General features: G+C 45.6%; 1 protein-coding gene across 1 annotated transcript in view; it reads right to left on the bottom strand.

Annotated features, from left to right (window-relative positions):
• The window catches only part of P2RY6 (pyrimidinergic receptor P2Y6), an 82,609-nt gene that overhangs the window by 15,141 nt on the left and 49,131 nt on the right, over positions 1 to 18,337 (bottom strand). The window lies entirely within an intron of this gene.

The raw sequence follows: 18,337 nt of genomic DNA, 5'->3' as shown, positions 1-18,337 counted from the left end.
GAGAGGTGCAGACGTCATATCCAGCCTATATTACTGGGAGAGACACGGAGACCTCACATCCAGCCTATATTACTGGGAGAGACATGCAGACCTCACATCCAGCCTATATTACTGGGAGAGAGATGCAGACGTCACATCCAGCCTATATTACTGGGAGAGACATGCAGACCTCACATCCAGCCTATATTACTGGGAGAGAGATGCAGACATCACATCCAGCCTATATTCCTGGGAGAGAGATGCAGACTTCACATCTAGCCTATATTACTGGGAGAGACATGCAGACCTCACATCCAGCCTATATTACTGGGAGAGAGGTGCAGACGTCACATCCAGCCTATATTACTGGGAGAGAGGTGCAGACTTCACATCCAGCCTATATTACTGGGAGAGATGTGCAGACCTCACATCCAGCCTATATTACTGGGAGAGAGGTGCAGACGTCACATCCAGCCTATATTACTGGGAGAGACGCGCAGACCTCACATCCAGCCTATATTACTGGGAGATAGATGCAGACATCACATCCAGCCTATATTACTGGGAGAAACATGCAGATGTCACATCCAACCTATATTACTGGGAGAGAGGTGCAGACCTCACATCCAGCCTATATTACTGGGAGAAACATGCAGACATCACATCCAGCCTATATTACTGGGAGATGCAGACATCACATCCAGCCTATATTACTGGGAGAGACACAGACCTCACATCCAGCCTATATTACTGGGAGACACACAGAGCTCACATCCAGCCTATATTACTGGGAGAGACCCACAGACATCACATCCATCCTATATTACTGGGAGGGACACACAGACATCACATCCAGCCTATATTACTGGGAGATGCAGACATCACATCCAGCCTATATTACTGGGAGAGACATGCAGACCTCACATCCAGCCTATATTACTGGGAGAGACATGCAGACCTCACATCCAGCCTATATTACTGGGAGAGACACAGACCTCACATCCAGCCTATATTACTGGGAGACACACAGAGCTCACATCCAGCCTATATTACTGGGAGAGACCCACAGACATCACATCCAGCCTATATTACTGGGAGAGACCCACAGACATCACATCCAGCCTATATTACTGGGTGAGACATGCAGACGTCACATCCAGCCTATATTACTGGGAAAGACACTTCCACAAGAGGAAATCGGAACTTTGCATCAAGTTCTCAACTGCGTATCAAGGAGTGTAAAACTGAATGAATGAATGGATGTTTACATGTCAAAGTTGTCCATAGCATTTAAGCGTTCTCTGCTAGATTAATCTTGGGTATGACTTGTACCATGTGATTTATATGGGTGCAGATCCAATTAAAAATGTGGAAGAAAAATAAAAACTCCAATATATTCTGAAGATAATGTGATACAGAATAATTCCTTTTTTTCTCTTAATTTCCTTAATTGTCACAATGTATATTTCATTTCCTTCAGAAAGCAATTTCCTAATTTTATTACTCTCAACCATTACTCTCAATTCATGGACATCACTGTATTTCTGAAGAGTCTCAAAATGAAGATAACTGCTGTTCACAAGGGTTTGGCAATCTGGTTTTCTCCATGCCTCAAGCTATTTCCTCCAGAAAGCAGCTGCATGAACATTAATGGGATCTGAGACATAATAAACAAGAGACATTTCTCCTGAAACTCCAAAATAATTCTTTGTAGTCAACTTATAAGCCATGAATGCAAAGGTTCTTAGGTTAGGAGACCACCTCGTTCCTCAAGACCCATCCTAAAATTGTCTTCTGCTTGAGACCTGAATTGTCACCGGGTACTTTAATTCTGACCTCCAGATCTTCTTCTCTTCTTCAGCTTTCACATTATGACCTCTCTCTCTCTCTGTGATGACCCTGACTTTGGCTTTTCATCAATTTTGATAGTTGCCAAATGTTTTCTACTTTGTGGACCAAGATCTGGGAATCCGACCACAAAGCTTCATACATCCTTGTTGGGGGTCAAAAGGTATACAAAAGGGAGATTCCCTTGACTGTCCACCTCAGTTGTGTCAGCGCTAAAAAAATGGTGATTAAATAGTCCATTTCCAGATGAGAACTATGACAAATCTATGGCAAATGATGTGTGGATCCCACCATAATATGGTGCCATCATAGCCACACAAAACTCTTCAATGTTCCTCAAGATTTCTGGTTTTGACCAAATGCTCATGATTTAGGTTCACCAATTTTTGGTGCAATATCACAACAGTTTGGAGGCAATGCTCTGACGATCACAAAATGGTACTATTAAACTCACTGGCAATTGGCGCTCTACTGGATCCATTGTGATGGAGAACACTACTGGTAGAAGCATCAGAGTGAAGGCTTGCCATAAATTGCTGTAAAAAACACAATAGTGTTGGATGCATCCACTGAAAGACCCAATGCTCCAACTGACATTGAAACCAATAAAGTCTATCTCAACCCCTGGGTGAGAGTATTAAACGGGCGGAAAACAGTCTTAAAGTGGTTTAATGGATCTACAGGGAACTGTCTCTTTGTGGATAGAAGGATTCACGCAGTTCACAGATCACCACTGAATATATATTATCACCATGGTTGGGTCTAATAAAACAATGATGGACGGTTGGCACTTCTATCAAACAGTTGCCTAGGATTTAGGCTGGTTTACATAGGAAACTGCTGGACACTTGTGGTATTTACACATTTAGGACAAATCAAAATAACTATTGAGATTACTGATGTTCTACGTACTTGAACATCTCCAGCAGTGGAGCTTCCGTAGGGGAATGGTGTGATAGTCCTGTCACTTATTTTCCCTATGGCCTTTGGGAGTAATAATAATAATAATAATAATTTTTATTTATATAGCGCCAACATATTCCGCAGCGCTTTACAACTTATAGAGGGGACTTGTACAGACAACAGACATTACAGCATAACAGAAATCACAGTTCAAAACAGATACCAGGAGGAATGAGGGCCCTGCTCGCAAGCTTACAAACTATGAGGAAAAGGGGAGACACGAGAGGTGGATGGTAACAATTGCTTTCGTTGTTCGGACCAGCCATAGTGTAAGGCTCGGGTGTTCATGTAAAGCTGCATGAACCAGTTAACTGCCTAAGTATGTAGCAGTACAGACACAGAGGCTATTAACTGCATAAAGTTACAACACACAGCATTGAAGCAAATGACCACAGAAATAAGTATGCAATAAATTTATCTTTTATTAACAATGCATTACATTAATAAAATAGTGCCAATCAAAACAGTATATTAAATATAGGTAAATGCAACCAGAGAGAATTTGTATGAGGTACAGAAGTGCACTCACTAAAATGTGTGGCACAGTGGAGACCGCATGAGACTTAAAGTTGGATGGTACAGGGCAAACAGCAACTACTATAGGTAATAATAAAGTGCTAATGCATGTCGCCCATAGTTGCCTGTTGTTCAGTGTCTATTGCATAAATACACTGATAGTAACAGCCCATCTAGCTCACAAACCAAGAGAGCTATTGTATCCCACAAAAACAGTGTTCCCAATTGGTAATCTTACCCATGCTAAGTTCCACGTGCGCTCACACGCGCCCCAACGCGCGTTTCGCCCTCGGCTTCCTCGGGGGGCATAGTAGTTGCTGTTTGCCCTGTACCATCCAACTTTAAGTCTCATGCGGTCTCCACTGTGCCACACATTTTAGTGAGTGCACTTCTGTACCTCATACAAATTCTCTCTGGTTGCATTTACCTATATTTAATATACTGTTTTGATTGGCACTATTTTATTAATGTAATGCATTGTTAATAAAAGATAAATTTATTGCATACTTATTTCTGTGGTCATTTGCTTCAATGCTGTGTGTTGTAATATTGTTCGAAGCATCACTATTATACTGATTGGAGTGGTTTTGTGGGGTTCCACTTACTACTTTATATACTAATGGTGCCTGAGATTTTGTATTTAACTGCATAAAGTGTATGAGAACATGATGCGAGGAACCTGATTATGGGTTGTTGTTTTTTTTTTTTTTAATAGGCCACACAGGGATAGTTAGGTTAATACATTGAGGCGATAGGCCAGTCTGAACAAATGAGTTTTTAGGGCACACTTAAAACTGTGGGGATTGGGGATTAATTGTATTAACCTGGGTAGTGCATTCCAAAGAATCGGCGCAGCACGTGTAAAGTCTTGGAGACGGGAGTGGGAGGTTCTGATTATTGAGGATGCTAACCTGAGGTCATTTGCGGAGCGGAGGGCACGGGTAGGGTGGTAGACTGAGACCAGAGAGGAGATGTAGGGTGGTGCTGAGCCATGGAGTGCTTTGTGGATGAGGGTAGTAGTTTTGTACTGGATTCTGGAGTGGATGGGTAGCCAGTGTAATGACTGGCACAAGGTAGAGGCATCGGTGTAACGGTTGGTGAGGAATATGATCCTGGCAGCAGCATTCAAGACAGATTGGAGCGGGGAGAGTTTGGTAAGAGGGAGGCCGATTAGTAGAGAGTTACAATAGTCCAGACGAGAATGAATAAGTGAAACAGTAAGAGTTTTTGCAGAGTCGAAAGTAAGAAAAGGGCGAATTCTAGAAATGTTTTTGAGATGCAGATAAGAAGAGCGAGCCAGTGATCGGATGTGGGGGTGAATGAAAGCTCTGAATCAAGTATGACCCCAAGGCAGCGGGCATGTTGCTTTGGAGTAATGGTGGAACCGCACACCGAGATGGCAATGTCAGGCAAAGGTAGGTTAGTAGAGGGAGAGAACATGAGGAGTTCAGTTTTTGACAGGTTCAGTTTCAGATAGAGGGAGGACATGATGTTAGAGACAGCGGTAAGACAATCACTGGTGTTTTCTAAAAAGGTCGGCGTGATAACAGGAGAAGAGGTGTATATTTGGGTGTTGTCAGCATAGAGATGGTACTGGAAACCAAATCTACTGATTGTTTGTCCAATAGGGGCAGTATACAAAGAGAAGAGGAGGGGACCTAGGACTGATCCTTGAGGAACCCCAACAGTAAGGGGAAGGTGAGAGGAGGAACCAGCAAAACATACAGTGAAGGATCGGTCAGAGAGATAGGAGGAGAACCAAGAGAGAACGGTGTCCTTGATGCCGATGGAGCGGAGCATAGTGAGGAGGAGCTGATGATCCACAGTGTCGAATGCTGCGGAAAGATCCAAGAGAATTAGCATGGAGTAGTGACCATTAGATTTAGCTGTTAGTAGGTCATTAGAGACTTTAGTGAGGGCAGTTTCAGTAGAGTGTAAAGAGCGGAAGCCAGATTGAAGAGGGTCGAGAAGAGAGTTATCTGAGAGATAGCGGGTAAGGCGGGAGTGGACCAGGCGTTCAAGGAGTTTAGAGATGAAGGGAAGGTTAGAGACAGGTCTATAATTAGCGGCACAGTTTTGGTCGAGGGAGGTTTTTTTAAGTAATGGATGTATGATGGCATGCTTACATGAGGAGGGAAAAATACCGGAAGTGAGGGAAAGGTTGAATATTTTTGTTATGTGAGAGGTGACAGCCGGGGAAAGGGACTGGAGGAGATGTGACGGAATGGGGTCACTGGTGCAAGTGGTCGGGCAAGAAGATGCAAGGAGCCTGCTTACTTCTTCTTCTGTAACTGGTTCAAACTCAGAGAGTGAACTAGATGCAGAGGGGGAGGGAGGACAGTGCATGGTATGAAGAGATTGGGAGATGATTTCCTGTCGAATGTGGTCAATTTTTTCTTTGAAGTAATTGGCCAGATCGTCAGCGCGGAGATCTGTGGTTGGGGCCTGCTCTCTTGGGTTGAGTAGGGACTGGAAAGTGTCGAAGAGACGTTTAGGGTTATTGGACAGTGAGGTGATGAGGGTGTTGAAATAGGTTTGTTTGGAGAGGTGAAGGGCGGAGTTGTATGTTTTTAGCATGAACTTATAATGGATGAAATCTTCGGGTAGATTAGATTTTCTCCACAGACGTTCGGCGCACCTGGAGCACCGCTGCAGGAAACGTGTTTGCAGCGTGTGCCACAGTTGTCGCCGTCTGTGCCGAGTTGTTCTATGTCTAGGAGGTGCCGCTTCATCCAGGGCACTTTGCAGGGTTTCATTGTAATGATTCAGAGCAGAATCAGGACATGAGATGGAGAAGATTGGGGACAATGAGGACTGCAAGTTCTTCATAAGTTTCTGGGTGTTAATGGCCTGTATGTTTCTATAAGTGTGGAAAGTGGGGGTGACCTGAGCGGGATGGCAGTTCTTGATAGAGAATGAAAGAAGGTTGTGATCAGAGAGCGGGAGAGGGGAGTTTGTGAAATCATCCAGTGAGCAAAGCCAGGAGAAGACCAAGTCAAGGGAATTTCCATCTTCATGCGTTGGAGAGTTAGTATGCTGCGAGAGGCTGAAAGAGGAGGTTAGAGATAAAAGGTGAGAAGCAGCTGGGGAGAGGGGAGAAGCAATGGGGATGTTGAAATCACCCATGATAAGGGTGGGGGTGTCACAGGAGAGAAAGTGTGGAAGCCAGGTGGCAAAATGATCCAGGAACTGATGAGAGGGGCCGGGAGGATGATACACCACCACCACTCGCATGGAGAAGGGGATGTAGAGTCTGACAGCATGGACCTCAAAGGAAGGGAATACAAGTGAGAGTACTTGGGGATAACTTGGAAGGTACATTTGGGTGAAAGGAGCAGACCAACGCCTCCACCTGCTCTGTTGTCTGATCTTGGGGTATGAGAAAAGTGTAGTCCACCATATGAAAGAGCAGCAGCAGCGGTGGTGTCTGACTGCTGGATCCAGGTTTCAGTAAGAGCCAGGAGATTAAGAGAATTAGAAAGGAAGAAGTCATGAATGAAGGAGAGTTTATTACACACAGAGCGAGAATTCCAAAGGGCACAATTCAAAAAGACAGAAGGCATGCATGGAATATTAATAAGGTTAGAGGGGTTTCTGGGTGTAGCAATTGGGACATTTGACTGGCTATAACATGGGGGGCCGGGGTTGGGAGAGATGTCTCCAGCGACTAGGAGAAGGAGGATAGAAAGAGTGAGCAGATGGTTAAGTGATTTGTGAGAGAGTCTCTTGTGCTGGATGGTGGGGCTGAATGGATCTGCGTTGTTAAGCAATGTGAACAAAGCATGAGTGCTATACATGGGAGAGGCAAGGACAGAGGGGCCAATATGGATGGAGTGTAAAGAGTTTATGTAAGGGCGGTGAGTGTGAGTGAATGCAGCAGCCAGGATATAGATTATACACCTCTCGTGTCTCCCCTTTTCCTCATAGTTTGTAAGCTTGCGAGCAGGGCCCTCATTCCTACTGGTATCTGTTTTGAACTGTGATTTCTGTTATGCTGTAATGTCTATTGTCTGTACAAGTCCCCTCTATAAGTTGTAAAGCGCTGCGGAATATGTTGGCGCTATATAAATAAAAATTATTATTATTATTATTTTTATATTATTATACAAAAACATATGGTGAGTAGTTCTGTTCCAAATGAATAGGGAATAGATTTAGATTGTCTTACCTGTCTCACTGCCATGTTGTAACTGCCGAGTACTTACAAAAAAATACTGTGAATAAAAGTACACGAATAATAGTGCACGAATGCACCCCCAAGCTATGTCTACATTTATAGAAGGCTAGCTCTTAGATCTCACTTTTTTTTTGGGTGTTTCTCCCCCTCTCGTTACAAATCAATCTAACTCAGTTGAGACAGCAGGACACAATAAATGTAGTGATCAGATAAACAAATGTCCAGGTCTGCATGGATCATAAACCCCTTTGAAAAAGTTATGTGATCTCTCTACATAGGGACAAGCAGAAGTGAGTTAACTAGCTATAAACACAAACAAATGCATAATAACATGACTAACATATATAGATATATGCAGGATTCAATGCCGAAGATAGAGTGACTCAGATACCATTCAAGCCGCTTGCTGTCAGGGAATGGAGCAATAGACATGCAGGATATTTCAGTTCAGAGAATGAATGATATGTTTACCATTCAAGCCGCTTGCTGTCAGGGAATGGAGGGAGTAGACCTATATATACTCTATGCCCTCTGGTGTAAGCCTATATATATTCTTAGCCCTCCGGTGTAGGCCTATATAAACTCTTAGCCCCCAGGTGTAGGCCTATATATACTCTTAGCCCTCAGGTGTAGGCCTATATATACTCTTAGCCCTCAGGTGTAGGCCTATGTAAACACTTAGCCCTCAGGTGTAGGCCTATATATACTCTTAGCCCTCCAGTGTAAGCCTATATAAACTCTTAGCCCTCAGGTGTAGGCCTATATACTCTTAGCCCTCAGGTGTAGGCCTATGTAAACACTTAGCCCTCAGGTGTAGGCCTATATATACTCTTAGCCCTCCGGTGTAGGCCTATATAAACTCTTAGCCCCCAGGTGTAGGCCTATATAAACTCTTAGCCCCCAGGTGTAGGCCTATATAAACTCTTAGCCCTCAGGTGTAGGCCTATATAAACTCTTAGCCCCCAGGTGTAGGCCTATATAAACTCTTAGCCCCCAGGTGTAGGCCTATATAAACTCTTAGCCCTCAGGTGTAGGCCTATATAAACTCTTAGCCCTCCGGTGTAGGCCTATATTATTATTATTTATTTATATAGCACCATTGATTCCATGGTGCTGTACATGAGAAGGGGTTACATACAAGTTACAGATATCACTTACAGTAAACTAAGAATGACTGACTGATACAGAGGGGCGAGGACCCTGCCCTTGCGGGCTTACATTCTGCAGGATGGTGGGGAAGGAGACAGTAGGTTGGGGGTTGCAGGAGCCCCGGTGTTGGTGAGGCGGTAGCTTCGGTAGTGATGAGGAGGCAGCGAGGTCAGTGCAGGCTGTAGGCTTTCCTGAAGAGATGGGTTTTCAGGTTCCGTCTGAAGGATCCGAATGTGGTCGATAGTCGGACGTGTTGGGGCAAAGAATTCCAGAGGATGGGGGATATTCTGGAGAAGTCTTGGAGGCGACTGGATGAGAAGCGAATAAGTGTGGAGGAGAGAAGGAGGTCTTGGGAGGACCGGAGATTACGTGAGGGAAGATATCGGGAGATTAGTTCAGAGATATATGGAGGAGACAGGTTATGGATGGCTTTGTAGGTCAGTGTTAATAATTTGAACTGGATACGCTGAGGGAATGGGAGCAGGGTTGGACTGGGGCACTGGGACACCGGAGAATCCTCCGGTGGGCCCCGCCCCAGCTTCTGTCTCCCTCATTTGTGCCTGCCCTGCATGCTCGTAGCGTGCACCCAGCAGTGCGCGCTTTATTGTATAGCCGGCACCGCACTGGCTGGCAGACTGCACAGGTGATGGGAAGTGCAGGAGCAGCTCCTTCACATCACCTGCTGCCGCTGCCATGACTCTGCCAGGAGGGTTGAGCTGTGTGCCGACCCTCACTTCAGCCAGCACAGTAAGCGGAACAGCTGACTGTGAGGCTGCGAGGAGACGGACACACAACCCGCAGTCGCCTGTTTCCTGTACTGCTGCTGCGACTCTCTGCTCCGTCCTCTTCCATCCACAGCCCTGGGCAGCTTTGTAAACTGATTGGCTGCAATTCAAGTTTTGTTTGTGTGACCTCACAGCACAGCTCAGGCAAGGAGCTATGCTGTGATTGGTCAGCTGTCCTGCCCAAGCAGCACACAGCACGGCTGCAGTCACAGTCCGTGTGTCTGTAAGTACATAACTAGTTCTGATGCCTGCACCTGACTACATCTCCAGCCACAGAGGCAGGTAGGAGAGGGGGCAACCTAAAGGGAACACAGGGGAGGGGGTCCACAGTGATATTCTAATTTTCTTGTGGGCCCCCTCCCCTATTGTGCCAACCACCTCTACTTTACTGTGGCTCCCCTTTCCCTCTCTGAGCAAGCCCATAGGAAATTAGAGGTGAAATAGTGGGGGAGGGGCCCACAGGAAAATAAGGGTGAAACAGTGGGGGAGGGGGCCCACAGCATATTGGGTGACACAGTGGGGGAGGGGCCCACAGGAACATAGAGGTGAATCAGTGGGGGAGGGGCCCACAGGAAAATAGAGGTGAAATAGTGGGGGAGGGGGCCCACAGCATATTGGGTGACACAGTGGGGGAGGGGCCCACAGGAAAATAGAGGTGAAATAGTGGGGGAGGGGGCCCACAGGAAAATAAGGGTGAATCAGTGGGGGAGGGGGCCCACAGGAAAATAGAGGTGAAATAGTGGGGGAGGGGGCCCACAGCATATTGGGTGACACAGTGGGGGAGGGGCCCACAGGAACATAGAGGTGAATCAGTGGGGGAGGGGCCCACAGGAAAATAGAGGTGAAATAGTGGGGGAGGGGGCCCACAGCATATTGGGTGACACAGTGGGGGAGGGGCCCACAGGAAAATAGAGGTGACATAGTGGGGGAGGGAGCCCACAGGAAAATAGAGGTGAAATAGTGGGGGAGGGGACCCACAGGAAAATAAGGGTGAAACAGTGGGGGAGGGGGCCCACAGCATATTGGGTGACACAGTGGGGGAGGGGCCCACAGGAAAATAGAGGTGAATCAGTGGGGGAGGGGGCCCACAGGAAAATAGAGGTGACACAGTGGTGAAGGGGGTCCTCAGGTAATTAACACCTTTACGACATCAGCCTTACATGTATGGCTCGTGTTAAATGCCACCATCAATATCTGACAGCAGCATATAACACATGCCAACATGCGTGCGCATCATTCTCTCACCCATTGGTGCCCATGATGTGATCGTGGGTCGCCGATGGGTTATAATGACAGCCAGGGGTCTTCTTCCTGTAGCCGAGCTTTAAAGGAGACCATAATTTCTTCTATATGCAATGATGCTGTTGCATCACTGTATATAATAGCACATGCAACATCATGTCCTCTAAGAGAGCTAACTGTACCAGTGAAAGGTAAAAAAAAAAAAAAAAAATTCCTAAAAGTTAAAATCACCCCTTTTTATCCCATTGAAAATAAATATATTTTAAAAATAAAAAAACAACCAATATTTGGTATTGCTGGGTTCAGAAAAGTCCGATCTATCAAACTATAAAAACAATTAACCCGATCAGTAAACATCGTAAAAAGAAACAAATGCCAAATGTCCTTTTTTCTGTTCGCCAAAATTCCACAAAAAAAGCTATAACAAATGATGAAAACATCACATCTATCCCAAAATCGTACTAATAAAAACAATGTCTCGCCCCAACAGAAAGCTTCCCTGTGTGTAATAAAATACGCAGCAGTCGCCGTTTTCTGCCGCTGTGTCGTTGCTTGTGTCTTCATTGCAGTGGAATATGGCCACCGGTAAGTATTTTACTACACACACTGGATCTACATTACTGCTCTCCTGTGTAGTGTAGTGTAGTATATAGAGGATCTGTCAGCTCTTCTATGTGGTGTAGTATATAGAGGATCTGTCAGCTCTCCTGTGTGGTGTAGTATATAGAGGATCTGTCAGCTCTCCTGTGTGGTGTAGTATATAGAGGATCTGTCAGCTCTCCTGTGAAGTGTAGTATATAGAGGATCTGTCAGCTCTCCCGTGTGGTGTAGTATATAGAGGATCTGTCAGCTCTCCTGTGTGGTGTAGTATATAGAGGATCTATCAGCTCTCCTGTGTGGTGTACTATATAGAGGATCTGTCAGCTCTCCTGTGTGGTGTAGTATATAGAGGATCTGTCAGCTCTCCTGTGAGGTGTAGTATATAGAGGATCTGTCAGCTCTCCTGTGTGGTGTAGTATATAGAGGATCTGTCAGCTCTTCTATGTGGTGTAGTATATAGAGGATCTGTCAGCTCTCCCATGTGGTGTAGTATATAGAGGACCTGTCAGCTCTCCTGTGTGGTGTAGTGTATGGAGGATCTGTCAGCTCTCCTGTGTGGTGTAGTATATAGAGGATCTGTCAGCCCTCCTGTGTGGTGCAGTATATAGAGGATCTGTCAGCTCTCCTGTGTGGTGTAGTATATAGAGGATCTGTCAGCTCTCCTGTGTGGTGTAGTATATAGAGGATCTGTCAGCCCTCCTGTGTGGTGTAGTATATAGAGGATCTGTCAGCTCTCCTGTGTGGTGTAGTATATAGAGGATCTGTCAGCTCTCCTGTGTGGTGTAGTATATAGAGGATCTGTCAGCTCTTCTATGTGGTGTAGTATATAGAGGATCTGTCAGCTCTCCTGTGTGGTGCAGTATATAGAGGATCTGTCAGCCCTCCTGTGTGGTGTAGTATATAGAGGATCTGTCAGCCCTCCTGTGTGGTGTAGTATATAGAGGATCTGTCAGCTCTCCTGTGTGGTGTAGTATATAGAGGATCTGTCAGCTCTCCTGTGTGGTGTAGTATATAGAGGATCTGTCAGCTCTCCTGTGTGGTGTAGTATATAGAGGATCTGTCAGCTCTCCTGTGTGGTGTAGTATATAGAGGATCTGTCAGCTCTCCTGTGTGGTGTAGTATATAGAGGATCTGTCAGCTCTCCTGTTTGCTGTAGTATATAGAGGATCTGTCGGCTCTCCTGTGTGGTGTAGTATATAGAGGATCTGTCAGCTCTCCTGTGTGGTGTAGTATATAGAGGATCTGTCAGCTCTCCTGTGTGGTGTAGTATATAGAGGATCTGTCAGCTCTCCTGTGTGGTGTAGTATATAGAGGATCTGTCAGCTCTCCTGTGTGGTGTAGTATATAGAGGATCTGTCAGCTCTCCTGTGTGGTGTAGTATATAGAGGATCTGTCAGCTCTCCTGTGTGGTGTAGTATATAGAGGATCTGTCAGCTCTCCTGTGTGGTGTAGTATATAGAGGATCTGTCAGCTCTCCTGTTTGCTGTAGTATATAGAGGATCTGTCGGCTCTCCTGTGTGGTGTAGTATATAGAGGATCTGTCAGCTCTCCTGTGTGGTGTAGTATATAGAGGATCTGTCAGCTCTCCTGTGTGGTGTAGTATATAGAGGATCTGTCAGCTCTCCTGTGTGGTGTAGTATATAGAGGATCTGTCATCTCTCCCGTGTAGTGTAGTATGTAGAGGATCTGTCGGCTCTTCTATGTGGTGTAGTATATAGAGGATCTGTCAGCTCTCGTGTGTGGTGTGGAATATATAGGATCTATCCTGTGTGGTATTTTTAAACTGCATGGTGGGCCCCAAGAATGATTTTTCTCTGGTGGGCCCAAGGTACTCCAGTCCAACGCTGAATGGGAGCCAGTGAAGAGATTTGCAGAGGGGGGAAGCGGAGGAGTAGCGAGGAGAGAGATGGATTAGTCGGGCTGCAGAGTTAAGGATGGACTGGAGAGGTGCGAGGGTGTTAGCAGGGAGGCCACAGAAAAGGATGTTGCAGTAGTCAAGGCGGGAGATGATGAGGGCATGCACAAGCATTTTAGTAGATTGACGGTTGAGGAAAGGACGGATTCTGGAGATATTTTTGAGCTGGAGGCGACAGGAGGTGGAAAGAGCTTGGATGTGCGGTTTGAAGGACAGGGCAGAGTCGAAGGTTACTCCGAGGCAGCGGACTTCCGGTATGGGGGAAAGCGTGATGTCGTTAATAGTGATAGATAGGTCAGGTAAGGAAGATCTATGAGATGGAGGAAAGATGATGAGTTTAGATTTGTCCACATTGAGTTTGAGGAAGCGAGAGGAGAAGGAGGATATGGCTGATAGACACTCTGGGATTCTGGACAGCAGAGCGGTGACGTCTGGGCCAGAGAGGTAGATCTGAGCGTCATCAGCATAGAGGTGGTACTGGAATCCATGGGACTTTATGAGTTGTCTCAGGCCAAGTGTATAGATTGAGATGAGTAGGGGTCCTAGAACAGAGCCTTGGGGGACTCCAACAGAGAGAGGGTGGGATGAGGAGGTAGTGTGGGAGTGGGAGACGCTGAATGTGCGGTTGGAAACGTAAGAGGAGATCCAGGATAGGGCGAGGTCTTTGAAGCCAAAGGAGGAGAGGATCTGTAGTAGGAGGCAGTGTTCAACTGTGTATAAAGCAGAGGACAGGTCTAGAAGGAGGAGTACAGAGTATTGTCCAGTAGCTTTGGCGGTAAGTAGGTCGTTAGTGATTTTGGTCAGGGCTGTCTCAGTTGAGTGATGGGGCGGAAACCAGATTGTAGATAGTCAAAGAGCAAGTTAGATGAGAGGTAGGAGGAAAGATCAGCGTGGACGTGCTGCTCCAGGAGTATGGAAGCGAATGGGAGCAGTGATATTGGGCGATAGCTGGACATAGCTGTTGGATCGAGGGTTGGCTTTTTAAGGATAGGCGTGATTATGGCATGTTTGAAAGCAGAAGGGAAGGTGCCAGAAGTTAGTGATAGGTTGAAGAGGTGGGTTAGGGATGGGATAAGTGTGGTGGTGAGGTTGGGGAGGAGGTGGGGTGGGATGGGGTCGAGCGCACAGGTGGTGAGGTGCGATTTGGAGAGGAGACAATTAAGCCCCCCTTCAGTGATTTTATCAAAAGTCCCAATACCCCCTATTTGAGGAAGCCAGTCAGGCGAAACGGCGCTGTCAGGTTCGCTGTGGAACGCTCCACTCCAGGAGAAGTAGTTATGTAAGTTTACTAATTGTACTTGCACTGTAGACAGCAGCGTTTATATATGCTATGTATGCACAATGCACTTTGTAAGATGGAGCGGACTGTTTAATTTGGATATTTAGCACCTTAGGAACTTAGTTCCATGGGAATGGAGTATGTGCAATACACTCTTTTGCTAGTCATTCAACTCTATATTGCTGATTGTTTGCTGCTATTAGATAGGACCGCTATGAATAGCACCTTAGGAATTTAGTTCCATGGTTACAAAATATGTGCAATGCACTCTTTTACTAGTTAGAGTTATATGTCATTGAACTTTACATTGCTGATTGTTTGCTGCTATTAGATAGGACTGCTATTAATATTGTGGCTCCATTTGGTTTGGATTTTTGCTCCCAGCTGTATGTACTATGAGTATTCCCCTGTTGTATACATGTTATATTTTAATTGATCCATTAAAGAGATATTTTTAATGAATTTGAACCTATAGCTTATGCTTCTTTCATTTCCCTGTATACATACTGGGGATTTTTTGGCGTACGCCCTTCAGTGATGTTGGATAGGGAGGTTATAGGGTTTGGGCATTGGTCTGGTATACAAAGGGGTTGTGGTGGTTGAACAATGAAGACTTGCCTTGTCTGGTCGATCTTATTTTAAACTCTTAGCCCTCCGATGTAGGCCTATATAAACTCTTAGCCCTCAGATGTAGGCCTATATATACTCTTAGCCCTCAGGTGTAGGCCTATATAAACTCTTAGCCCTCCAATGTAGGCCTATATAAACTCTTAGCCCTCCAGTGTAGGCCTATATAAACTCTTAGCCCTCCGGTGTAGGCCTATATAAACTCTTAGCCCTCAGGTGTAGGCCTATATAAACTCTTAGCCCTCCAGTGTAAGCCTATATAAACTCTTAGCCCTCATGTGTAGGCCTATATAAACTCTTAGCCCTCAAGTGTAGGCCTATATAAACTCTTAGCCCTCCAGTGTAAGCCTATATAAACTCTTAGCCCTCCAGTGTAGGCCTATATAAATTCTTAGCCCTCAGGTGTAGGCCTATAGATACTCGTGGCCCTCAGATGTAGGCCTATAGATACTCGTGGCCCTCAGATGTAGGCCTATAGATACTCGTGGCCCTCAGATGTAGGCCTATATAAACTCTTAGCCCTCCAGTGTAGGCCTATATATACTCTTAGCCCTCCGGTGTAGGCCTATATATACTCTTAGCCCTCTGGTGTATGCCTATATAAACTCTTAGCCCTCCGGTGTAGGCCTATATAAACTTTTAGCCCTCCGGTGTAGGCCTATATAAACTCTTAGCCCTCCGGTGTAGGCCTATATATACTCTTAGCCCTCCGGTGTAGGCCTATATATACTCTTAGCCCTCAGGTGTGGCTTATAGATACTTGTGGCCCTCATATGTAGGCCTATAGATACTCATGACCCTCAGGTGTAGGCTGATACTCGTGGCCCTCAGGTGTAGGCCTGTAGATACTCGTGGCCCTCAGATGTAGGCCTATATATATTAGCATCTCACTGATTGTAAATTTCTTCCAATTTCAAATTAAACATTATTTGTCATCTGTTAGATCCCCGGAGCCCATAGGCTGGAGCCCACTGTGCCTAACTGGTAATCCGGCGCAGCGTTGGGGTTCAGGAGATGAAGGATTCTGAGGATAAATCCACTGATGATATTACAGCCGGTCACAGGGTCATGGAGGTGAAAAACATTTGACCTCATAACACTCAACCTATACCATGAGATGGAGAAAGTCAAAATATAGAGACTCAGATAAAGAAAAACCTCATCACTTCTATAGTATTTCTGAGGAAAATCATTACACAATGAATAAGAGGAACGTGACAACATAATATATATGTAGTCATATGGCGGATCGCTGACTACTCACCCCGAGCTCTCATCTGTAGCCGCAGATAACAGTTTGATATTTTCAACTTTTAAACACTAGGGGGAGCAGCCGCTGAAATTTGCCATGAAAGCAAAGTGTACTGCTAGCCGTGTATCTAATCCTATCCTGTGTGATACTGACTGCTGAGCTGTGTATCTAATCCTATCCTGTGTGATACTGTCTGCTGAGCTGTGTATCTAATCCTCTCCTGTGTGATAGTCTGCTGAGCCGTGTATCTAATCCTCTCCTGTGTGATACTGTCTGCTGAGCTGTGTATCTAATCCTCTCCTGTGTGATAGTCTGCTGAGCCGTGTATCTAATCCTCTCCTGTGTGATACTGTCTGCTGAGCTGTGTATCTAATCCCATCCTGTGTGATACTGACTGCTGAGCCGTGTATCTAATCCTCTCCTGTGTGATACTGTCTGCTGAGCTGTGTATCTAATCCCATCCTGTGTGATACTGACTGCTGAGCTGTGTATCTAATCCTATCCTGTGTCGTAAACTGCACAAATCTGGCCTTTATGGGAGAGCGGCAAGAAGAAAGCCATTTCTCAAAGATATCCATAAAAAGTATAGTTTAAAGTTTGCAACAAGCCACCTGGGAGACACCAAACATGTGGAAGAAGGTGCTCTGCTCAGATGAAACCAAAATCGAACTTTTTGGCAACAATGCCAAACGATATGTTTGGCGTAAAGGCAACACAGCTCATCACCCTGAACACACCATCCCCACTGTCAAACATGGTGGTGGCAGCATCATGGTTTGGGCCTGCTTTTCTTCAGCAGGGACAGGAAAGATGGTTAAAATTGATGGGAAGATGGATGGAGCCAAATACAGGACCATTCCTGAAGAAAACCTGTTGGAGTCTGAAAAAGACCTGAGACTGGGACGGAGACTTGTCTTCCAACAAGACAATGATCCCAAACATAAAGCAAAATGTACAATGGAATGGTTCACAAATAAACGTATCCAGGTGTTAGAATGGCCAAGTCAGAGTCCAGACCTCAATCCAATCGAGAATCTGTGGAAAGAGCTGAAAACTGCTGATCACAAACGATCTCCATCAAACCTCACTGAGCTCGAGCTGTTTGCCAAGGAAGAATGGGCGAGAATTTCAGTCTCTCCATGTACAAAACTGATAGAGACATTCCCCAAGCGACTTGTAATCGCAGCAAAAGGAGGCGCAACAAAGTATTAAGTTACAGGGGCCAAATAATATTGCACGCCCCACTTTTCAGTTTTTGAATTTCCACAAAAATTTTAAATAATCAATAAATTTCATTCCACTTCACAATTGTGTTCCACTTGTTGATTCTTCACCAAAAATTTACATTTGGTATCTTTATGTTTGAAGCATGATATGTGGGGAAAGGTTGAAAAGTTCCAGGGAGAATAATTCTTTTGCAAGGCACTGTACATGGCTCTGCAGACTGCCTCACATGTGATAACATTAGATACATGGCTCAGTGGATGATCACTGTGATCTGAGCCGAGACGTCATGTCATTGTGGCTGCTGAACTCAGATTTCAGTGATTATCAGAGAGTACAGGTTTGGGCACAAGCGCTGCGATGGAGATTTTGTCCAGTGACGAGTACTCACCGCTGGATGACCGCTGGATGGCAGGATGAAGCCACCGGTACAGTGCTGGTTCCTGAGCCTGGTGCAGCTTTGCAGATGCAACAGTAACATCTCATTCAGACATTCCTACATCACAGACATCTGAATGAGGCTTACTGAGCAGAGCGGAGTCAGTGTTCAGAGCTCAGCAGCAGGATGATTACACTACTGAGCTCTGAACACTGCACTGGTGACAGCGGAGGTGAGGTCTGGTGCCTGACATTGTTCTACTAGTACCAGGCTACCGAGCTGTTTCCATCACAGGAAGAAGCCGCAGCCGTGTTCTCACCGCTCAGTCAGTCAGCCCAACTTGCACTCACCGCCGCAGCCGTGTTCTCAACGCTCAGTCAGTCGGCCCAACTTGCACTCACC

Source organism: Ranitomeya variabilis, chromosome 3, assembly GCF_051348905.1.
Source record: "Ranitomeya variabilis isolate aRanVar5 chromosome 3, aRanVar5.hap1, whole genome shotgun sequence".
NCBI lineage: Eukaryota > Metazoa > Chordata > Amphibia > Anura > Dendrobatidae > Ranitomeya > Ranitomeya variabilis.
This window is presented reverse-complemented; position numbering and strand designations above follow the sequence as displayed.